Here is a 25,104-nt window from a genome sequence, read left to right on the forward strand (position 1 = left end):
CCTTGCTATTTTTCCTGTATTCACCCTTAGCCATATACTCACATGGTTATAATCACTGCCTTGTTTTCTTTAAAAAATATTTGAGAAATCCAAGCTTATATGGTTTATATGGAGATGTTCCTCAATTTGACTGTGCATCTCAAAAGGGATATTCAAAATATGAAGTTTAATTAACAAAGTTAAGGCTTGAGGGAATGATGGAAAGCAAAACAAATCATGCTTGACCTTTGCAGTCAAGGCAGTTATTGTCATTAACGATTAAATTTTGAAGAAAAAAAAAAAAGAGCAGGAGACATTTCCAATTATTTGTCCCTTAGGAAATGGCATCTTTTCTCTAAGGTAGCGCTTTTAAAGTTTTCTGAGTCTGAACCATGGTAAGAAAGAAATGGTAACAAGAGCTAACACTGCTTGAATGCTTGCCATATGCCAGGCACTTTTCCAGGCACTTCCCATCACAGTACCTGACTTAATCCCCAACAACTGTGTGAGTAGCATGATCATACAGCCTAATTTACCATGGCACATCCTGGTTATGCCTATTTTCCTGATGCCTTGTGTGATTTAGCATTTGTCCTGGATTATTCATTTTAAACCAATCACTTATTAACACTTGCATTAAAATAAACTGAGATGGGTTTTTCGACCTCCACTTTGTACATCTGGTTTCTGTCATGCTGTGATCTTCTGGGGTGGGAGTATACATATGCAGTGCACAAGTTCTCACTTTAATGTGTGGTGAAATGTAGAAAATACCTATAATTGTCCTTGGCCGCTTTGGCTCTTTCTGGAGCAATGTCATAACTGATACTCTTTCCAGTATAGATCAAAAGGGCTTGCTGATAAAATGCAGTACACTCAGACACAAGAGGCTGGGGATGAATAATTCTTTTTCTTGGTCTCTGTCAACGGTGGGACTCTCCTGTCCTGCTGGTCACCTCAGGTACCAGCTTTGGTCCATGATAGAGCATGCAAAATCCATTAAACCACTAGCCTAACACTTGGTGGGGTTAGTGAAAAACATGGAAAATTCCATGAACATGAAACAAAATAGAGGCTAAACAGCCTTGCTGTTGAACATCTGAATGTTTATGATTGAATGGTTTTGTCATTTTTGCATGATATAAATCTGTAACCCTTTTACTGTTTGATAATGCTTTTTAGTTTTGCAATAATTAACATTATAAAGCTGTACTGCCTGTTAGTGACACTTTCCACTATCAAAATTGTCCTTGTTTGGATAAAGTAAGTGGCCATCCTGCCAAAAATGAAGGCAGTGTTCTTATCTCCATTTTACAGATGAGGAAACTAAAGCAAAGGCAGGTTAAGTAAAATGCCCAAAGCCACACATGCAGGCAGTCTGGCTCCAGCATGTCCCTTACCTGAGCTCACATTTTACATCTTACATTATTATGATCCATTTTCTCTCTCTCTCTCTCTCTCTCTCTTTCTCTCTCTCTCTCTCTCTCACACACACACACACACACACACACACACACACACACACACGAAACACCTCTAATGCACTCTAATATTCTATATTCTGTGTTGTTTTTTTAAATGGCCATCAGGGATGAGCCTAGGGTAAGGCAAGTGAGGTAAGACACACAAGTGCAGGGTCAGATCCTGTTTTTATTTAAAATCGATATTTCCTCACCATGAATTTTTGCATTAATGATGATTTTTTAAATATTGCATTAAATATTTATCTGGAGTACTGGGGTTTTGACATCTATTAAATTTTGCACCTTGTCCTAGTTCCAGCCTAGCTGGTCATGATCCACTGAATTTTCACAGACCCTAACAAGTCGTGGCCTAAGTTAAAAAAACAACAACACACAAAATCAAACACCACCACCACCAACAACAACATTTAAAAATGTTTAATATTCCCAATGAAAAAAGTCAACTCTAACTTTCTACTGGGAGACTGACTTCCACAATACAACACAGGTTGATTCTTTAGCAGGTATTAGTAAAACCAAGAGCAGATTATTTCCACAAATGATATTGGCATTCAGATTTATTTAAGGAAGATATTTATTGAGAAAACACCATTACACTTACATGCATGAGAAGAGTGCCGGGTGTTTACTGAACAATCAAGTTATGAAATAGGGTCACTTTCAAGGAGGGGCCAGGCAACTTGAGACTCAGTGCATTTACTTTGATTATCTTTTCCACATCTCACAAAGCAGTCACTGTCAATTTTATCAAAGTAGTGTTTCTCAGAATCAATCAAGTCCAGATGTCACTGATAAAACTTGCAAATCCCTATGGTTTGGCCAACCTCAGCTTACTAGAAGCTGATGCCCCAGGTCTATGTGGTAAAATCCTATTTTTATGTTTTCTCCTCAGCTCCAATAAGAAGTTCTCATCCCCTGTGATGTTATTACAACTTCCCCACAAGAACTTTAAAGCCTCACATGCCTTTCTCCTTTTCCTTTTATATCTGGCCACACCCTATCTGGCTTCTGGCAGTGTGCCTGATTTCAGGCAGTTCCAGCAGCTCACTTAGCCTTTCTTTATTTTCAGTGACTAAACAGACATGGTGGCTTCTTGAGAACGTGGTTATGACTTTTAGGCCACCTAGTGATAAGCCACCATTTAAAAAGATTGATGTTAACACACTGTTTAAACTTTGATCTCCCATCTTTGGCTTCCTAATTCCTGGACTGCCTTGATGGGAAAAAAATATGAGCCCTCTTAACCTGATTAGACAATAGGTTAAGGAAGGGAGACTCCGATCAAAATGTCTCGGGTGATGATAACTTGGGAAAGCAGGAATTCAGTACTCATTTTTTTTTTTTGCATTATTTTCTTTCCCTTTCCCATCCTATTCTATCCTTTAAATCTTAGCTAAATTGTTGATTCTTCAAAAGATAATTTCTTGATCCTACATAGGCTGAAATAATCCCACTCTTTCAAGCACCCACAGTACCTAATTTGTTCCTATTTATAACTTCTGTTACTTCTATGTATTTGTTGTACATGAATATAAAATGGAAATGGTATTGGGAGATATTATTTAGGACACTTGACCTATTAATACCTGAATCCTGCTTTCAACAGATCATCTTCCCATTGACTTGTGGAAGGGAAATAAACCTAAAAAGACAACAAACTACCTTATTTTTATGAAGGTGTCAGCCTCAAACCCCAGTGTAATAGAGGCGACCAACTGAGAAGAAGCCCCTGTCCCTCCACTTGGTAGGTCCACAAGCCCTGAACTATTTTCTTCCCAATGTTCCAAGGGGACACCAGACCCCAATGATAAAGATAAGAGGACAAGGACCCAGACCAAATGGTCACCTGGGAGTGGCTTATTTAAATGCATGGGGTCCTGGAATGTCCCCAGTTAGACTGGCACTCCTCCTCCTTAGGGGTAAAAATCTCCTCCTCTCTTCCTGGAGACATCCCTCAAACATTTCAGGATGGTGAGCTGGCAGGTAGTCTCAATTCTTCTGTATAAATAGAACTAGTCCTTCCTATGATATGGCTTACAGCCCTCAGCACACTGGTGACCCTTTCTCTAGTTTGCTAGTGAACATCTTGAAGTATGACTTACAGAATCTGAAAGATAGTTACATGATCAACATATAACACAGATGAGCAGTAACATCCCCTGCCTTTATGTGTAATTTTTAACAGAGCATTAAATTACAGTATTGCTTTTAAGTACTCATATTCCACTATTTGCTCATTCTGACCTTGCTAATGCTTGTTAATTTCCAAAGTCTTTTTGTCCTATTATTAATATGATTGGCTATATTAACATGCTTGGGGGGGGGGGTTCTAACCTAAATAAAGGACTATATTTATTCCTGTAAATTCTCCCCTCATTGTATTTGGCCCATGTTCTAGATTGTATAAATTTTTCTGATACTGATTTAGAAAAGTATTAGCTTTGTAACATTGACAAATAGGTGTCAACATCCTTCAGCGAAAGATCACAAGAATCAAGCTTGCATATAGTTAAACAAGTTGCGTTTACTACTCTTTGTAGTGTGAAATAATGCACACCATTGGGATCCATGGAGAGGGTTCCTCTGTAAACTGGGTGATTTAAGAGGAAAGTCTAAGGAAGCAGGGGTTTGCTCTAGATTGGATGCTGTCAAAAAGCAGGGGATATTCTAAGACTGGGTATCTCAAGGGGGTGGACTAGACAGACTGAGAAGAAAACTATAATTTGTGAAGAAGCAGCACTCATTTTAACCAAAAGGAAGATGTTTAGCATTTTGTGGATGGCATAGTGACCTTGTTTTTGCCCGTGCTTGGACAAAATTATGAAGTGGCCTTGTTGTGTTTCACCTTATCATGGTCACAGATTAACCTTGCCTGAGGTTTGTATTCTGTGAAATGACTTGAAATTTTGGAACTGTGGTTTTCGCCTCCTAAAATGAGAGGTTAAGCTACAAAAATTAAAATGGAAGCTCTATCATTTACCAGTGACCTCGGCAGGTTACTTAAAAAACACCTCTCTGTGCCTCAGTTTTCTCATCTGTAAAATGGAGTTAACAGTATTCACCTCATAGAATTGTGGTGAGAATATGAGTCCCATGGATAAAGCTCATAGAATAGGCCCTGGCACATGGAATGAAAAGTTCCATGTTTAGTGATTGCTCATTTTAGTATGTACTTTTTCCACCAGAAAAGTATGTAGCAGACTCTGGGTCACAAAGCTTTTGTTCAATTTATTGGGGAACATGTTCTACAAATTAAAATCAAGTACATTAGAATAACTGCAATAGGCTGCCTACATACATCGTCCCCTATTTTTACTCCTCTTTTTTCCACAAAGAGAAATTAGATTGCACAGCAAGATGTGACCCATGTGCAGCTATTTTTATAATCATAGGATTGAAATAATGAGTTCGTGCTTTTACTCTACAGCATCTAAACAACAGAAGTGGGAAGAATTAGGGGCAAGCTGAAATCTCATTTTACCTCTCACTGATTCTGACTTTGGCTGATGTACATCTTAAGTACAAGAACACTTTTCCCAAAAGTAGAAAACCCATTAAGACCCTTCCAACTCAATTAGACTGTAAACTGACTTTGAAAGAAGGCTGTTGAAATGCAGATGTCACTACCACTAAGTCTAATCAACCAAACAAATCTAAGCAAATGAGGAACCCACAGAACTATAATCAAAGGAGAGTCAAGCTTTGAGAATCTTGCTAAAAGTCTTTCACTTTTTTCTCTTCTTTTCCAAATACTTAGAGCAGTGGTTCTTAACCTGGGTGATTCTGCCCAACAAGGGACATGGAGCAAGATATGTTTTGTTGTCACATCTAGCGGGGGTGCTACTGGCATCTATGGGTAGAGGCCAGGGATGGTGCTAAACATCCTACCAAGGACAGCCCCCACCACAAACAATTATCCAGCCCTAAATGTTGATAGTGCTACCATGGAGAAAACCCTCGTTTATAACATTGTTAGGCTATACTTCTCAATATGCAATTGTCTTATTTTGTTTCTTGTATGCAAATTGTATCTCCCTTGCAAACACTGCTCACTAAGCCAGGAAATGTTTCAGTTCTGCTGACCTCAGTCAGAGTCCATTCCTGCACGATTCATATGTAGGTAGAGCCCATTGGGTGATGGCCAGTTGTCTTTCTCTTACATTAGAAAAAGGCAAATTCTATCCAGCAGCCTATCTTTGAAAATTTGATTTATTTATTCAAATTCACACTCAACTGAGTACAAACGAAAACTAAATCTGATTGGCTTCATTCATTAAGTAAAGACATAGATCATGTGGATATACACACCATGTGCCCTACCTATGATCTCTGATGTTATACATAGCTTCATGCATGAAGTAAGGCAGAGCCCAAATCTGGGAAATATTAGGTTCAGACTCTGAATTAATATCCAGATTCTGGGAGAGGAAGATGCTTGTATGTGTGTAGGAAAAATTACATTCTTTATCACACCTATTTAGGGAATACATTGTGGTGTGAAGAGTCATAATGAAAGCTTATTTTTAGTATTGACACCTAGACATGTGTGATTGAACAGGCACACACAATGATGTTTAGTGTTAAAGAAAAAGGGAAGGCAGTAGAACAGTGTTAAATAAGAGAGAACAACAATTTCATCCATTCCAGAAAGAACCCAGTAGGCATTTTATATTGGGTTGGTTACTAATACTGGGAGAATGCACATAAGAATCCTCACTAGTTAGACTAGCAATAAATACAGGAACTGAGACTATCAATAACAAATGCCCTTGTCCAGTTGCAGACTACAACAGTCAAAAGACTGGCACTGCTGGACTACATCTTGATCTTTCTATTCTAGATCAATACTTCCCAAAGTAGTACACATAAGAATCACCTAGAAGCCTAGGTAAAACATACAGTCATATGCCCCAGCCCAAGAAAGTCTGATTCAGTAGGTCAGAGCCTGAGACTTGATTTTTCCAACAAGCAGGTGCCAGGTGATGATGATGCTGTTAGTCCAGATAACCACACTTTGATTAGCGAGGGTCCAGAGGACTCCTAAAATGTGGCCTTCAGTAAAAACAGTGCTAGGATTGCTTCAGACCTTTCCTATAAATGTGTCCATAGTCATGTCCAAGACATTAACCACAATGATTCCACGGTGGGAAACTAGCCATTGAAGGATTAACAAAGAGAAAAGAAGGTACTCTTTAAAGACATTTTTTATAGACTGGAAATCCTTACAGATGTTCTTCCTTGTCCTTAGAAAGGAAACTCCATAATCTTAGCATTTTTTCTCTTTCAAGAAGAATACAGAGAAACGGCATGTGCTCTCTTTTCTCATTTAGCATTTTTTCATATTCTGCCACATGTTTGCACAAGGTGTTTAAAGAAGATTTCATAGATCATTAATTAAGGTAACAACTGTTTCCTTAGCAAGCAGGATGTTGAAGGGTAGTAACTTCTTCTCCAGGGAGTCAAAGGCATGTTTGTTTGTGTTTTGTCTTAAAGGTTGAGGGGTTTAGATGAGGCTTTTACAGATCTGTATAGATTAGGAATTCAGACTTAATTGTAAAATTCAGCAAGAATAAATAAATGTCATGGTACTTTGTAATTGCCCTATACCACCAGGATAGAAAGCTGGTGCTTGTCAGGGACATTGTGGCCTGAAATATTTTTAAGGTGTTTTTCTTCCAAACTTGTTCCATTTTGCTAGGTATTAGGACAGACTGTTATTTTGGGGCTTGCGATATGCAAAGTAATTTGCAGAAATAGCCTTGCAAATGAAATCCCTATCTTTTTAGTGTATCTCTCTATTTCCTCCTTCCATCTCAGGCTATTTCCCATTATCTCTATTTTCTTACAACCTTCCTTCCTACTTCAGTGGTTCTCAACCTTCTGGCCCTTTAAATACAGTTCCTCATGTTGTGACCCCCAACCATAAAATTATTTTCGTTGCTACTTCATAACTGTAATGTTGCTACTATTATGAATCGTAATGTAAATTTCTGATCTGCAGGATGGTCTTAGGCGACCCCTGTGAAAGGGTCGTTCGACCGCCAAAGGGGTCGCGACCCACAGGTTGAGAACCGCTGTGCTTGATCATACTTTTCTGTCTCTAATTTTCACCTTTTCTTTATTCTCAATCTCATCACTTTAGACTATCTCATTTCATTCATTCATTTATTCATTCATGCATGCATATATTCAGTGTAAATATTCTGCACAGCTACTACATGTCATACACAATATATTTGGCTCTTGGGAACACACTGAAGGGACTCTGTGGTAAACACTGACGATGCCCCACCTACTAGTATATCCCTGTGGCACTCATTGTTTCTACATAGGGGTGCATACATTCTCTCTGATTGGTGTTCTAGTTTCTTAGGATATATTCCTAGAAGTGTGATCATTGGGTCAAATGGCAGTTTCATTTTTAATTTTTTTGAGGAAACTCCACACTGTTTTCCACAGTGGCTGTACCAGTCTGAATTCCCACCAGCAGTGTACTAGGGTTCCTTTCTCTCCACATTCCTACCAGCACTTGTTTGTTGATTTATTGATGGCTATCCATTTACCATTGCAACAACAAAAAAATTAAGATACTTAGGAATAAACTTAACCAAGGAGATAGAAGACCTGTACCCGGAAAACTGTAGAACATTGCAAAAAGAGATAGAAGAAGATATAAACAAGTGGAACAATATACCATGTTCATGGATTCAACATCATTAAAATGTCCATACTACCCAAAGCAATATATAGATTCAATGCAATACCTATTAAAATACCGAAGACAGCCGAAACCAGTTTGGCTCAGTGGATAGAGCATCAGCCTGCAGACTGAAGGGTCCCAGGTTCGATTCCAGTCAAGGGCATGTACCTTGGTTGCGGGCACATCCCCAGTAGGAGATGTGCAGGAGGCGGCTGATCGATGTTTCTCTCTCATCGATGTTTCTATCTCTCTCCCTTCATCTCTGTAAAAAATCAATAAAATATATTTTTTTAAAAAAATACCAAAGACATACTTCACAGATCTAGAACAAACACTCCAAAAATTTATAAAGAAGACTCCAAATAGCCACACGAATCTTTAGAAAGAAGAACTAAGTTGGACAGATCACAATACCAGATATCAAGTTATACTACAAAGCCACTGTACTCAAAACTGCCTGGTACTGACACAAGAACAGGCATATAAATCAATGGAACAGAACAGAGAACCCCAAAACAGAAATCAACCCAAGCCATTATGCTCAATTAATATTTGACAAAGGAGGAAGAGGCATACAATGGAGTAAATACAGTCTCTTCAATAAATGGTGTTGGGAAAATTGGGCAGATACATGTAAAAAAGTAACTAGACCACTAACTTACACCATACACAAGAATACACTCAAAATGGATAAAAGATTTAAATGTAAGTCATGAAACCATAATAATCTTAGAAGAAACCATAGGCAGCAAAATATCAGACATCTCATGTAGCAAAATTTTCACTGATTAAACACACTTTTAATTGCTTAGTTAATCTATAATTACCTGAAAGCCGTCCCTACACACACATGCTAGTTCATCTTTTGGTAATTTTGCTGGAATTACCTTTCCAAATCTGGGATACATACTATGACCTTAGCAAAGCTTGTCAAACAATCAAAAATACAAAAATGCTTTTGTGGTTCAAATTAATTTGCAATAACAAATGCTACTTATCATTGCTATAACATCACTACAACTTTAGTGCTTTAAAAGAAGACAGAATTATTATATATGATTCTGGAGGTCAGAAATTCAATACAGAACTCACTGGGAAAAAATCAAGGTGTCTGCAAGGTTAAATTGCTTCTGGAGGCTTATGGGGTTTCTTGGAATTTGGGGGCTGATCCAGGAAAAAGATATACTCACCACACAACAAGCTGTATGGGAGGGGTTTGGGCAGGGTTGCATGAGAGGAAGTCCCTCACAGCATGAGATGGTCCAGAGGCTTACAACAAAGAGCTACCACCCAGAAGGGGAGAGAATATCAAAGAGGAGACTTACCTCCCTAGGTGACATTGCTCAGCAGTACACAGGGAGTGTCAGAGAGTTCCAAAGGGCAACAGCAGCTTGAGGTCTTATAACCGCAAGGCAGATGCTGGGCCTAGTTTCATAAAGTATACAAAGTAGGCAGGCTCTAAATGGCTAAAAGTCTGCTTGTTTGGGCCATTTAAAAAATTATCCTACATGGCCTTTACAAGCATTGCTCAGTGGTTAGAGCATTAGCCTGTGCACCAGAGGGTCTCCAGTTTGACACCCGTCAAGGGCAGGTACCTGGGTTGCAGGTCCAATCCCGGCCCCCGGTCAGGGTGCTTGTGGGAGGCAACCAACCGATGTCTCTCTCTCACATCCATGTTTCTGTTTTTTTCTCTCTCTCCCTCTCCTCATCTCCCCTCTCTGTCTAAAAATCAATGGGAAAGAAATCCTCAGGCAAGGATTAAAAAATAAAAAATTATCCAACATGTGAAATCTGAGTTAGGTGTTTTGAGCTAGCAGGTCTCAGCCAGCAGTGAGGAAATAAACAACCAATACACAATGGTCAACGTTATCTCATTTCTGTAACAAGGTTCCAGTGAAGAATCTGATTTCTCACCTTTTCCAACTTCTAGAGGCCACGCACATTCCTTGACTTACAGATCCCTTTCTCCCTCTTCAAAGCAGGCGATGTTGCCTCTCTCTGACCCTTCGTCCATAGTCGAGTCTCCCTCTGAGTACAGCTGAGAAAGGGTCTCCACTTACAGAGCTATATTATGAAATCTGGGCTCACCTGGATAATCCAGGGCTTTCTCCCCATCTCTAGTCCCTTCAGTTAATCACACCTGCAAACCCCCTTTGCTCTGGTAAATAACATATTCACAGGTTCCTGGGATTAGGACACCAACACCTTTGATAGCCATTATTCTATTACACACAGCAATGGTTTCCTGTGACCTTCTGAGTATCTGTAGGCCACTCTAGTGTGCTCCATGCATACTTGAGGCAAGCCAGAAGTGCCAGGAGGTAAATGCCCCAAGGGTGACCCTCAACCAATGAGTTAGGGGTTTGGTGGCCTAATACCCCGAGCATTCACACCCCTTGGTAGGTCCAGTCTGAGTCTCAGAGATTTGAACCGTATCTGCCAACAGTGGTAATCCGCTGATCACCCATGCACCCTTTATAGCCTTTCCTCCCTTCTCTGTCCCATGTCTTCTCTCCCTCACCGCACTTCTGATACTGCTCTCCAAATAAACTACTTGCACACCAACCCTTGTCTTGGTGTTGTTGCAGCGGTTCTCAACCTGTGGGTCATGACCCTTGCACAGGGGTCGCCTAAGACAATCGGAAAACACATATATAATTACATATTGTTTTTGTGATTGATCACTATGCTTTAATTATGTTCAATTTGTAACAATGAAATTGGAGGTCACCACAACATGAGGAACTGTATTAAAGGGCCACGGCATGAGGAAGGTTGAGAACCACTTTGAGAGAACAAAATCAAACTGAAATGCAATGCCTCCTGGGCCAGGGGCCTAATGACAATCATGGTGCCATTTAAACCCATCCTCTGCCTCCTCACAAAATACCAAGCAGATCCCAGGGTACCTTTTATGTCTAAAGTGTGGGAAAAGGGGGCTAAATTTATAGAAGAAGCAGCAAATGCCATCCTTGAAGACAGAATATTACTTTCTTCAAATTACCGATAAAAATGAATTTTATTTATTGCAACTTCCAGTTGGTATTGCTAAAATATTTCTGTGCTACTGGGATTTCCAAACAACTTGACAGGTTTCATAATACAACCTTCAGCTCTATGATGGCAGATATCTTAAACCTTCTCCTTTAACTGTCCAGCTCTTAATTGCTGTAGAATTCTTCATGGTGACACAAACTGTGGTTATCCTATATAATAAAAGGGTAATATGCAAATAGACCGAATGGTGAAACAACCAGTTGCTCTGATGCACACTGACCACCAGGGGGAAGATGTTCAATGCGGGAGCTGCCCCCTGGTGGTCAGTGTGCTCCCAAAGGGGGAATGCTGCTCAGCCACAAGACGGGCTGATGGCTGGCCCGTGGCAGCGCTAAGGGTGTCCCACTGATGGCTTAGGCCCGCTCCCCATAGGGAGCGAAACTGCAAAAGGGCAAAGGCCAGGCTGAGGGGTTCCCCCCTTGCCCACCCCCGCTGCCCCACCCCCTGAGAATGTCATGCACCGGGCCTCTACTTTCAATATAACTGGACTCCTAAAAAGATCAAACTGAATAAGAGAAGTCTGGTGCTTCCCTGATACTACATTAAAGAGATACAGGTTTGCCTAGTCACAGTATTAATTTGTCTTCTATCAATATAATTCTTGTTTGTAACAAGCTCATTTGGGAACAAAACATTTAAGTCAGTGGTTCTCAACCTTCTGGCCCTTTAAATACAGTTCCTCATGTTGTGGCCCAACCATAAAATTATTTTCGTTGCTACTTCATAACTGTAATGTTGCTACTGTTATGAATCGTAATGTAAATATCTGATATGCAGGATGGTCTTAGGCGACCCCTGTGAAAGGGTCGTTCGACCGCCAAAGGGGTCACGACCCACAGGTTGAGAACCTCTGATTTAAGTGAAGCTGGAATTATTTCTTTCCTAATTGATGTATTATTATCATAAGCAAGTGTAACCACTTAGAAAATAAATGTTCCTGGCTCTGTCTAGAAGTAACTATATAGAAATGGCCCCCATTCTCTTAATTTTAACTCTAAGCTGTGGGACAACCCTAGAATTCATTTGTTCAACAAGTATTTTGTAGAATACTTGATTTGTACAGAGTTCTACTGTAGATAAGAGAGTGAGGATATGAAAACTGCTTGAAACCTGTTGCATGAAGCTTTAGAAATCAATAAGAGAAAAAAATTAAGTGCAAAATGTTTCTAACATGGGGTAGAGAACATTAACCATAATAGTTATAGTTGGAGACCTGGCTGCACATTGGAATCAACTGGGAAGTACCTCCAGCTGATGAGAAGGAGCTATTTTCAAGGAGGAAGTGGCCTTTGTAAACTTCATTTAGTCTTGGAATGTTAACTGTAAATTATCTTAAGCTCATTTTGTTATTGTGAATGAATAAATAAAATAGATTTAAATAATTAAACAGGTTATGAAAATTCCACTCTTTAAGGTGGCATTCAATGCTCACCAGAGAATGGCCTCATCCTACTTTGCTGATTATCTATCCTTTGCATCAGATAAACCTGGAGAGCTTCCCACACTGAGACAGTCAAGTTAAAAGTGGGAGTCAGTGATATGGAAACCTCCCTCGATGTAAGGCAGTGAGTCTCAAGCAGGGACTATTTCTCCTGTGCCCTAGAGGGCTTCTGGTGATGTCTGAAGGCATTCTTGGTTCTCACAACTTGGATGGGAGGCTGTGTGAGCTAATGGAGTAGGTGGAGGCTAGGGAATATTGGTAAACATCCCACAATTTACAGGACACAACACCCTCAGCAAAGGTTACTGAGGTGAGAAATCCTCATCCAAGGGACAGAGACATGCTGTGCACACAGAGGACTGAACTTTTTGAGAGAACATTTTTAAAAGCTTAGCTTCACAATTACAACTTGCTTATGAACAAAAATATCGCTCCTGTCAGGAGTTATTAATTAGAGCTAGTATAACCCAAAGGGTGGTACAGAGAGAAAAACCTTTAAATTAGAAATTTCCTCTTTAGTTAGTATTTTACTCTAGACAAGCTTCTTTTCTTTACACCAGAGAGTAAAAAAGGGATCCAAAGCCTGGTTCTTTGCACTGGTAGCAGAGGTATGAATTTGGTTGGGTGTACAATTTCATTGCTTTTCAGGAAATTGACATGGGTGTAAACATTAGTAGGCGAAGTTACTGAACGTTTCTACTTCATTTCACTCTGTCTGCTGCTGGATTTATTCCAGAGCAACAAGAGTCACACCAAATATGAGTCCTTACATTTTCTAGAGACAAGGTAACCCACGAGAGTAAGCTTCTCAATCCTGGCTGCACATTCTAATCACCTGGAGTCTTTTTAAGATCTCCATGCCCAGACCCCACCCCAGCCCAATTAAGACAGAATATTTGCGGGGATAGAAAAAAATCAAGACAGCTTGATTTTTAAGGCTTCCTGGTTGATTCCAATGTGCAGCCAAGTTTGAGAACCACTGCTGTAGATCCTCCCTTCTTAAAGTATCACTTGGTGATCAGCAGCACCAGCAGCACCTGGAGCTTGTTAGAGATAGACTCCCAGGCCCTGCCACAGGCCTTGGGAATCAGATTGTGCACAGAATCTGCATTATGACACAACCCCCACCCTGGGGAACTCACAAGCACACTTGAAGCTTGAGAAGTGCTGCACTAGAGCATACTGCAAATAGTCCACTAAAAATGCACACATATTGCAGTATGCACAGTCTTAAACAAGGTATACTATTAATGCATGGAAAATGTTCCAATGCTCTAAATAAAATGTGTGGGGAGCCGGCATGGCCATGGCATACTCATGCCATCTCAGCCTGGTTCAGTGACCCTGAGTGGGGGCGATGTAAGGCTTAGAAAAGACAGAGAAGAGAATGAGCTGGGTCTCGGTGGGACGCTGCCTCTCTGATGGACAGCACCAGCACCCACAAGCCGTGTCTTTATAGCAGATGCCACGAGGCAAAGTAAGGGCGTGGTCAAGATGTTTACAGCATTCTTGTTGGTTTCAATCCTACTCAACTACATGCACCGGAACTCTATCACTCAGGCACGTGGGGCCACGTGTTCAGACCATAGGTTCAAGCTTACAACTACAGCTGTTGGCTATAAGTGTGCTGGGAAGGCTCTGCCCTCCAAGCAGGGACTTGCACGTGGCAATGAGAGGACTCTGCCCTCTCCTCAGTACAAGGCTTGAACCTGTCCAAAACACTGTAGCCGCACCCCATAAAAATTAATACCCGTTTGATGAAAAATGTTAAGTTCATCACTATGGTTGCTTGTGTTTTTTCAGTACATTTTATTTCTTTTTAATTATGAAAGGTTTTAACCATACAGAATAATATATTCCTACATTGCTTGTTGTGTTGTTTTCCTTAAAAAGAGAAGCATTATTATTCTAGTGTTGGGAGCCAAATGGGAATCCCATGCAGCACCTTTTCCTGTAACTGAGAGGGTGCCCCCTCAGATCTGTGTTCACATAATAGGGAGGTGATCTCAAATGCCATCCAATAGAATCCACCTTAGTTAACTGGATTGAACTGTGTACACATATAACATAGTAAAACAATTGTTCTAAATATTCATATGGCTTTATTCTGGAAAGCACAAAATGCTTCAAATTAAAGTCATTTGGCAGTAATATCTGCACAGGGAGTTTATGAGGTTTGCTAAATGTCGTACAGCCAGACCTTACTTAGATGCCTTAATTCATCATAGAATCATCAAATGCCCTTTTACACTTCCTGTGATTAAAAAACAAAACAAAACATAAAAATCCCTGTCATAAAACCAGCTTTCTTCATCCCAACCAACTACCCCGTCAACACATTTCATTACAGCACCCTTTCCTGGAATAATTCTGCCATGTGAATGCCTGTCCTCTTTATATATATACTAGAGGCCTGTTGCACGAAGAAATTTGTGCAATAGGCCTTCCCTTCCCCTGGCTGCTGGCACCGGTTTTCCTCCGGCACCCGGGACCCAGGCCTTCGCTCTGGACAGAGCCTTCATTCTTTGCTCCGCCACTTTGCTCCTACATATGCAAATTAACCGCCATCTTTGTTGGGTTAATTTGCATACACTCCTGATTGGCTGGTGAGCATAGTGGAGGGATGGTTAATTTACATGTTTGTCTATTATTAGGTAAGATATACTTCAAATCATACAAATAAAGACATGGGAGAGAAGCAGGGCACTGTGAAGTGTGTTTCAGCCAAGAGTCTAAGTGAGTGAATTCAAACCCTGCCTAGTACAATAATTGCTTGGCTATTTGGAGCCATAGTCTCACTCTGGTTAGTTTCTTCCTCTGTAAAGTGGTCTAATAAAGGCCTTTCTCGTGGGATTACTATTAGGAGTAAACAAGATTATGCATGTGAACACTGGTGCATTGCACACAGCCAACACTCATCAAATACTTCCTTTCACTTCCTGTCACCTGTTTTGTAAAGGCCCTCAAGAAAATCTCATAAATCTTCTCAACAGCAAAGCTATTATTCATCTTTCAATCTGAAGAGCCTGTAACATTGTCTGGTACATGCTAGGTACTGTTTGCTGAATGAATTGCTGGTTTCCACTCAGGTCTCATAGCTCAGTGGTCTGAGAGTAGAAAACCCGCCAGCACTAATTCATCAGAAGTCATGCCATTTCTTATATGGAGTGATTTAAATATAGACTCGATGTCTTCTTATGAAGTCAGCCCACTGACATCTAACGTCTAGCACAACGCACAAATCTGCACAAAAAACGCACAGCCACCTGGAATAGTAAAATTGAGCTCTTTATGTAAACTTATCTTCTTGAGCTCATATAAAATGTCCTCTGACTCTTTAAAATGATCCTGTGTGTTAGTGTGATTAAGTTAATTGCCCACTAGTGCACAAGAGACCCACAACTATATTGTTAAAATTCAACCTAATACATGCAGGCATTTAGGAGAGAATATAACAAAAAGGTGTGGTTACTGCTAAACAGAGGTGGCAGATATCAGAAGGAAAGAACCTCCTAAATCAGTGGTTCTCAACCTTGGCTGCACATTACAATAACCTGGGAATCTTTTTAAAATCCTGATTTCTGGGCCTCATCCTCTGGAAATTCTGTTTCTTTGTTACTAATGTTGTGGCCTCACCCCATCACAAAGAAACAGAATTTCCGGAGGATGAGGCCCAGGAAGCAGGATTTTAAGAAGATTCCCAGGTGATTCTAATGAGCAGCCAAGGTTGAGAACCACTGTCCTAGATGGAGCTATAATTTGAGCTAAGGATGCAGGAAGTCTCAGGGCTGAGCACAATGACTGGTACACAGATTTCCCAGACTCCCTGTGGAATCCTAGCACCTTCTCAAGCATGATGGATGAGCTGCAATGAGTTTTAACAGAATATCTGACTCTTCCTTCATCAGGACTCTCCTATGTATTTGGAAGCCTCCCTTTCCAATTTCCCCATGACTAGCACATGCCTGTTATATGGTAAATTCTCAGTAAACAGTTGATGACTGAATACTGACATTGAAGAAATCAGTCAAGACTATTAAACACAGAACTTGTCAAACTGTGTGGTGTGATTGACTTGTGGGTCATAAAGTCAGTTCAGGGGTCACCACCAGTTTTTTGTTTTGTTTTCTTTTGCAGGTTTTTTGGTTTGTTTTATTGCTTAAAGTATTACAAAGAGTATTACATATGTCTCCTTTTTTCCCCCTTGACCTTCCCCTGGCCTCCCCTACCCCCCAGTGTCTTGTGTCCATTGGTTATGCTTATATGCATGCATACAAGTCCTTCGGTTGATCTCTTACCCACCCACCCCCCAACCCTCCCCGGCCTTCCCGCTGTAGTTTGACAGTCTGTTCGATGCTGCTCTGCCTCTGTATCTATTTTTGTTCATCAGTTTATAATGGTCTTTATTATCCATAAATGAGTGAGATCATGTGGTATTTTTCTTTCATTGACTGGCTAATTTCACTTAGCATAATGCTCTCCAGTTCCATCCATGCTGCTGCAAATGGTAAGAATTCCTTCTTTTTTACAGAAGCATAGTATTCCATTGTGTAGATGTATTAGGAAAAAATTAGAAAATATCAGAGTGCAGTCAGCTTTGAAAAAATAAATGCCACTTTGTGAAACTTTGTTTCTATTAGAGATATTCATGTTTGCAGGAGTGTATATGTATGTGACCTGGTCAGTAATGGAAAATGTTTTCTGCTTTGGGTCATGGGGGGAAAAAAGTGCTTTCAGAGTGTATCAAGTGAAGTAAACAAATTCACCTAAGTTTCAATGGTTTAAATGTTCTCAGGTACCGTAAGAGTCAGTCACAGGTCCAGTAGCAAGGGGTCCATATTTGGTTGTTGTGATGACAGGGACAAGAGGCATACCTTGCACCTCACTTAAACTCACTGAGCCCCTCATCCTTGCTTTACCAGTCCACGTCCACTCCTAACCCTGCCCCAGACTGGGATGCCCATGACCTGGGTTCACATGCAGTGACCTGCGCTGATAGTGTGGAAGTTGTCATTTTCATCTGGGCATGACATCTGCCTTATAAGGAAGCACATTCTGGGGTGGGGGGAAAGAAAGAAACACCTACCCAAAGATTAAGTCTGTTTCTATAAAAATATATCTTCTTATAACCATACTAGAGGCCTGGTGCATGAAATTCATGCACTAGGGGGTGTCCCTCAGCCCAGCCTGCACCCTCTCCAATCTGGGATCCCTCGGGAGATGATCAGGTTTAGGCCTGATCCCACATCCTTCTCACAATCCGGGACTGCTGGCTCCTAACCACTCGCCTGCCTGGCTGCCTGACTGCCCCTAACCACTTCTGCCTGCCAGCCTGATTGCTCCCTAACCACTCCCCTGCTAGCCTGATTGACACCTTACTGCTTCCCTGCCAGCCCAATCACCCCCAACTGCCCTCCCCTGCAGGCCTGGTCACCCCCAACTGCCCTCTCCTGCCAGCCATCTTGTGACAATGTGGGGAACAGCCATCTTGTGATGATGTGGGGACAGCCATCTTGTGGCAGCCATCTTGTGATGATGAGGAAGTGGCCATCTTTGCGGTGGCCATCTTGTGATGACATGAGGAGGTCATCTTGTGATGACGTGGAGTGGCCATCTTGTGGTGGCCATCTTGTGACAACATGGGGGCAGCCATCTTGTGATGTGAGGGTGTAAGGGTCAATTTGCATATTACCTCTTTATTATATAGAATAAGGTTTCCTCTTTGCCCTGATTATAACTATTGCATTGACATCTTTGAGAAGGAAAAGGAGGCAGACTCCCCATTAAGTGTCAATGCTGCATAGCTTCATGCACTTTCTAAATGAGAAACTCAATTGGTCAACAATTAGGTCAACAGATACTGGTATTATTTTCAAATTGTGCCCAATTTCTGTCTTCTTTGTTTACTGCAATCAATCTTTCCTCTGGGCCTACAGACAAGTTTCTGTCTGAAATGTTAAATCTGGTAAGCATAGTAATGAAGTAGGAAGAAGGTAAAATTTTGGAAATGTACTGCAGATACAAAAAACCCCCACAAACTCCCCCCACACACACACACACACAAAACTCTCATTTTAACCATTATATTCCATTTGCCTTTGTCTAATTATTTTTTGTAAGAGTTGCTTACAATAAGCTATAGTTGAAGTGCTAGTGAAAAAAATGGTTGCAGGAAAGTTAGGAAAGAGGTAGGGCATAGATGATCTGCAAGCTAAATAATAAGCCAGAATAATGAAGCATGGACAGTTTCTGATACACTTTGCTGCTTTGAATGTTCTTGGGAGAAGCAACAAAAATGCCTCCTGGTGGTTTACAGTGTTCATCTGCTTCAGTTACTGCTAATTTTAAAACAGAGCTAACAGTGCATATTCATTAGAGAAGAGCTAGCTTACCAGGATCATTCAACTTCAGAAGGAAATAAGATTGGCCAGAGAAAGCAGATTTACCATTTTTTTACCTGGAGAAACCATGCTTGTTCTGAATCTATGGAAAGCAATGAAGTGATAGCCCACTTCATTTTCCTCACTGTTCTTCTTTCAAAACCTTCTAATGCAGTGGTTCTCAACCTTGGCTTCACATTAGAATCACCTGGGAATCTTTTTGCAATCCTGATTTCTGGACCTCATCCTCCGGAAGTTCTGTTTCTTTGTTATGGGGTGAGGCCACAACATTAGTAACAAAGAAACAGAATTTCCAGAGGATGAGGCCCAGAAATAAGGATTTTAAAAAGATTCCCAGGTGATTCTAATGTGCAGCCAAGGTTGAGAACCATTGCTCTAGGCTGTCAAACTAGATACTTTTTAATAAAGACAGGTCTCCATGAACATGGTGTGTTGACCTCTATAAAATACACCCATTCAGTGTAGTTTACAATGAGGTTACAGGTTACTCTTTTAGGATTTTTATTATTCTACTAGAGGCCCAGTGCATGAAATTTGTGCACGGAGGGGAGGGGGTCCCTCAGCCCGGCCTGCACCCTCTCCAATCCAGGACCCCTCGGGGGATGTCCGACTGTCTCTTGCAATCCGGGACCACTGGCTCCTAACTACTCACCTGCCTGCCTGCCTGATCGCCCCTAACCACCTCTGCCTGCCTGCCTTATCACCCCTAAGTGCTCCCCTACTGGCCTGATTGCCCCTAACTGCTCCCCTGCTGGCTTGATCACCCCTAACAACCTCTGCCTCGCCCTGCACCCAGGACCCAGGATTCCCTCCTCTGGCTGGTCGCAGGCACCCAGGACCCGGGCTTCCCTCTGTCTGGCCAGCCACAGGCACCCGGGACCCAGGCTGGCTTTCCCCGGGCCAGCTGAAGCCACAGGGGACGGTGGGCAGGCAGCTTCGCCTGGGCCACAGCCGCAGGCACTGGTGCCTGGGACTGCAGGGCGGGTGGCTTGTCCCTCTCCCAGGCCACAGCCTGACTGGTTCCCATTCCTCTCTCGTGAGCTCATTTGTGCCTGGCTGGTCCCCATTCCTCTCTCATGAGCTCATTTGTGCCTGGCTGGTCCCCATTCCTCTCTCTCCAGTGTTGAGTGTCTGAGCCATTAAGGCGTGACAATGTGAGGGTGTGATGACCATTTGCATATTAGCTCTTTATTATATAGGATATTATATATTTTATATGCTCTATATTAGAATTTTCCTCAAAATTATAATAGCAGCAAGGAACTTACTGCACGAATGACACCCTCAAAAGTAATGAAGTAAAATGTTTTGCAAGTCAAAGGTAAATGAAAGAGAAAACACACCTTAACCCAGAGGTCCTCAAACTACGGCCCGCGGGCCACATGCAAATACAAATATTGTATTTGTTCCCGTTTTGTTTTTTTACTTCAAAATAAGATATGTGCAGTGTGCATAGGAATTTGTTCATAGTTTTTTTTAAAACTATAGTCCGGCCCTCCAACGGTCTGAGGGACAGTGAACTGGCCCCCTGTTTAACAAGTTTGAGGACCCCTGCCTTAACCAAACTGTTGCTATGGTTTTCTCAAAATGGGATCAGAAGGACTAGAAATTTCTAGGAGGTCAAGGAGGGTCATAACAGGGCACAATTTGTTGAATACATATTTCCTGCACCTTCAAAGTAGTTTGCCCTTCTGGTCTTCTTCACTTAGCAATTTTTATATACAATCAGAAACTCCCACAATTAGAAAGTACATAAATGGTCATCTAACTCAAACCTACATGTTACATTAATACCCAACAGCTCCAACAAATGATTAAACATGTGATTATCTCTAGTAAAAAGGAATTCATTACCTTCCAAGGTGTTGTGCTCCATGTTCATTTTCAGAGTTGTTAAAACTTCTTCCTCATACGGAGTTAAATTCTGTCTCCCTGTAATGTCAACCAATTGCTTCTGATTAGCAACCTTAAAGCCATTAATACAAATATTCTTTACTCTTTTGAAAACACCTTCCATATGAGTCAGACTCATCTGTTTTCAAGGCCAGCCTCTCTTGTTTCTTCTATGGTTCCTCTTGTGGTGTGCTTTCAGGAACATTCACCACCCTAGGAGGAGTACCTTGCTCTTCACCCTGTCCTTAGGCTGTCCTGATTGTGTATCTCCTACCCCTTTTTCTGTCCAATGTCCCAAGTACAACAGTCAACAAACTAGGATATCAATGAGAATCTCTTTCAATAATTTGAAGGAATAATTACTCTAATTAGATGATAGTAAGAACTTGAGTTGAAAAGGTTCCCATAGGGTTGAGGCTTGGGTGGCCCAGTTGGAACATGTGTAAATAAAGGAATCAAAGGAGGAAAGCAGAACTTGAAGAGAATAATAGCCCTGAGAGAATAAGAAGAATCTCATTTTTGACTTGCTCAACTGGAATTCCTGGGCTAGGTAGCCCTCCTCCCACCATCATCAATGTCGTGATCATGGCTAACATCTAGTACATACCAGACACTGTTATAAGCCCTTAATGTGCATTATCTCACTGAATCTTTTCAAAAACCCTATAAGGAAGGGGTTTTATGTCTATTTTTACTGAAGAACAGACTGAGACATGTAGAGGTTTTATTTACTTACTCAACTCCCACACTGATTAGAGGCAGAACCAAGATTTGAAACCAGGAGTTCTGAATACAGAACCCAGGCTTCTTACCTGTACAGGGCACTGCTTCCCTATCCTTGGAGACTCATAAGATTGTTTTACAATAATTTTTATAGTAATTTTTAAGAAATTCCCCATTTATTTAAGCTACCACGAGTAGGTGTTTGTCGTTTGTAACAAATCCTCTTTGATTAAAATACAGAAAGATTAAAAGCTACGCACTCCTGGCCAAATGGCACAGGCAAGTACCTTTGAGCTGCTCTGTAGTTGTACTAAAAGGCAAGCTTGGTTAACAAAATGAAGCTGCCTTTACATGGGTTGCTTTTCTGTAATATATGTGTAATTAATATTCATGTATATCTTCCAGAGGCAGTCCATTCCATGATGTTATTATAGAAAAAATGCTATCTAACTTTCCTTTAATTATTCTACCATAACATGCCCTCTAACCTCTCTATCCTGTGGCTTGTGCATTCCTTTATCATAACAGATATCACATGATATTGGAATTGTTTGTCTATATCAGGGTTTCCAAACCTCAGTACTATTGACATTTGAACCTAGATAATTCACGCTTTGTTGTGGGGGACTGTCCTGTGTATTATAGGACATTTAGCAGTATCCTTGCCTCTACCCACTAGATGACAATAGGACCCTCTCTTCTGTTGTGACAACCAAATGTATTCTGACATTGCCTCATTTCCTCTCAGGGGCAAAATCACTCTTGGTTGAGAACTACGGGTCTATATGTTCTTGACACTCTACTCCAATTCCACAATGATTTCAAGGACAGGACTCTATCATTTTTTATCCTTATTTCTTTCTAATCCTTGGAACATTATGATGCCTAATAAATTTAAGTGAGGGAAACTACAGTAATTTGCATTAAAATTATGTTTTTTGTTAAAAGTCTGGAGTACCTGTATACCTATATCTTGTTGGGTTTAGTCAGGAAAACAGAGACATTCCGCATACTACCAGAATAAGGGGTTTAATGTAGAAATTAGGGTTTCTATGACTATGGGAGTAACTGGGGAAATGAATCTCCAGTTGGAAAATCAGGTGTTCACCAAGAAATCTGATAAACCACCATGTCTACCTGCTAAAGTGAGATCATAAAATGGGATCCCACAGAAGTTTGAAAAGCTGTTGTGTCTAATTGGACCCCCACATATTCCCCAAAATAATAGCCTCTGCTTCCCTTTTACCTTCCAAATCTCCCAAATTCCTCTCACTGGCAAACCCTAACCAAGAATCCATCAAGAAGGGGATTCTGGGAAATGTAGTTCTTCCCTGCATTAGGCAGGAACTTCTACAGGAGTGGTGCCAGGTAAATAAATAATAGATAATTTCACACAGTTACCAGTTTTTTGTTTTTGTTTTTTTTTGTTTTTTAATATATTTTATTGATTTTTTACAGAGAGGAAGGGAGAGAGATAGAGAGTTAGAAACATTAATGAGAGAGAAATATCGATCAGCTGCCTCCTGCACATCTCCTACTGGGGATGTGCCCGCAACCCAGGTACATGCCCTTGACCGGAATCGAACCTGGGACCCTTCAGTCCGCAGACCGACGCTCTATCCACTGAGCCAAACCGGTTTCGGCAGTTACCAGTTTTTGACACCAATTCTCTCTCTCTCTCTCTGGAGAACTTGGCGGTCATGATCATCCAAGTTAGAAAGCAAGTAACTGATAACTGCTTCGTGTTATTTGTTGTTGGTGCTATCATTATTATTGTTTTTAGTTTGGCAGTTGGCTCATCTACTAATCACCTGTCTCTTTCAGTTTGTGCTGTGTAGACAGTCTCAACATTCACTTTGCACCCTGAACAGATGGCAAATGATGTTAATAATTGAACGGCTCATCCTCCAGATGGGAGATGTTCACCTTCATGCTTCTTAGAATTTAGTGTGTCTTCTGAGCATTCTAGATAGACTAGAATTGACAGAGACTACTAGGAAAAAAATGTCCATATGCAAGACATTGCTTCCCTCTTGAGGAATTGCAACATCACAGCCACGTAATTGATTTCTACACTATTCTCTAAGACTACAGCTGACCGTAAGTGAAAACATTTCAGCTTAAAGATTTTGAGGCAAAAGTCAAACAATTACGTTTAAATAATTACTTCTAGTCCATTAAAAATATGGTGCTATAGGTAAAGTGTGGTCCAAGGTACAGTGAAATATGTATTTCACTTTAGAAAATTTGTTTAAAATATACATTGAAAATATGTATTCTTCAGAGACTGCATGGCCCATGAAGTCTAAGATATTTACTATCTGGTCATTTAAGGACAGTGTTTGCTCACACCTGGGCTAGAAGGAGAGCAGCAGGAGGTGAGGTCTGAAAGGTAAAGGGGACATTACAAAGACCTGCTTTTTACTGAGTGAGGTGAGAGCCACCAGAGAGTTTTGAGCTGATGATCTGACTTGACTCACATTTTAACAGGATCTCTCTAGTTGCTGGGTTGAGAATAGACATTATTGTTGGGAAGGAGGGTTCTAGAAACCAGGGGGCCAGGTAAAAGACTACAATAATTCTGCTGGGAATGCTTTGATGAGTCACCATCGAGTAGCTCAAACTAGCATGTAGTGTTGGGGGTGGTAAGAAGTGACTAAATTCTGGTTTGAAGATTGAGCTGATTGTACTTCCTGACACTAGATGTGTTGCATAGCCTCACATATGTACAAGTAGGTTAGAAAATGTAGTCTCTCCATGTGCACATGTTTGACCAGCTAAAGCAGGATTTCTTAAAGTAGTGGTAATTTTTTGCCCCAGGAGACATCAGGCAGTGTCTGGCAACATTTTTTATGGTCACAACTTGAGGGGGCGGGGGGGGGAATGCTACTGGAATCTACTCAGAAGAGGTCAGGAATGCTGCTAAACATCCTGAAATACACAGCACAGTTCCCTACAATCAAAAATTATCTGGTCCCAAATATCAATAGTGCTGCAATTAAGCAACCCCAAGCTAAAGGGAGGTCCATCACTGGAAGAAGAAAGAAAGATGGGTCTAGGAGGTGGATAACTAGAAATCTTAGCCAGCTCAACTTCCTATGATGTGGCAATATCAGTTCTGGAATCCCTGCTCATACCACAGTTGAATTCTGTTTGTCCGCCCTTACCTACATATTATCCCCCTGTTATTGGGGGTGAGCTTTGTCCTGAATCAGAGTCTCTTCTGGCTTTTTTTTTTTAACAGAAAAACATTTTAACTTCATTTAACATGTGATTGAAGCCAATGAAGGAGATTTTGTGTTATGATAGCTAAATGTTGAACATCACCACAGTATAGGTATTAATTTGTTTTAAAAGATTTGTGAAGAAAAATGTTTCATTGATTAGAGTTTCAAGACTTAAAACTGATGTTTGGTGGTAACCATT

General features: G+C 40.9%; 2 protein-coding genes across 2 annotated transcripts in view; one reads left to right on the forward strand and one right to left on the reverse strand.

Annotated features, from left to right (window-relative positions):
* Positions 1-25,104, reverse strand: part of FANCB (FA complementation group B) — a 400,139-nt gene that overhangs the window by 251,676 nt on the left and 123,359 nt on the right. Inside the window, exon 11 of the mRNA XM_081115081.1 lies at positions 20,917-20,994. The gene's annotated coding sequence lies outside the window, so the exon portion shown is untranslated. The remainder of the gene's footprint in view (positions 1-20,916; positions 20,995-25,104) is intronic.
* GLRA2 (glycine receptor alpha 2) overlaps positions 1-25,104 on the forward strand; it is a gene marked incomplete at its 5' end in the record, with an annotated part of 177,663 nt that overhangs the window by 142,004 nt on the left and 10,555 nt on the right. The gene's annotated exons all lie outside the window — the stretch shown is intronic.

The sequence above is a fragment of the Myotis nattereri genome (assembly GCF_964212035.1).
Source record: "Myotis nattereri genome assembly, chromosome: X".
Lineage (NCBI taxonomy): Eukaryota > Metazoa > Chordata > Mammalia > Chiroptera > Vespertilionidae > Myotis > Myotis nattereri.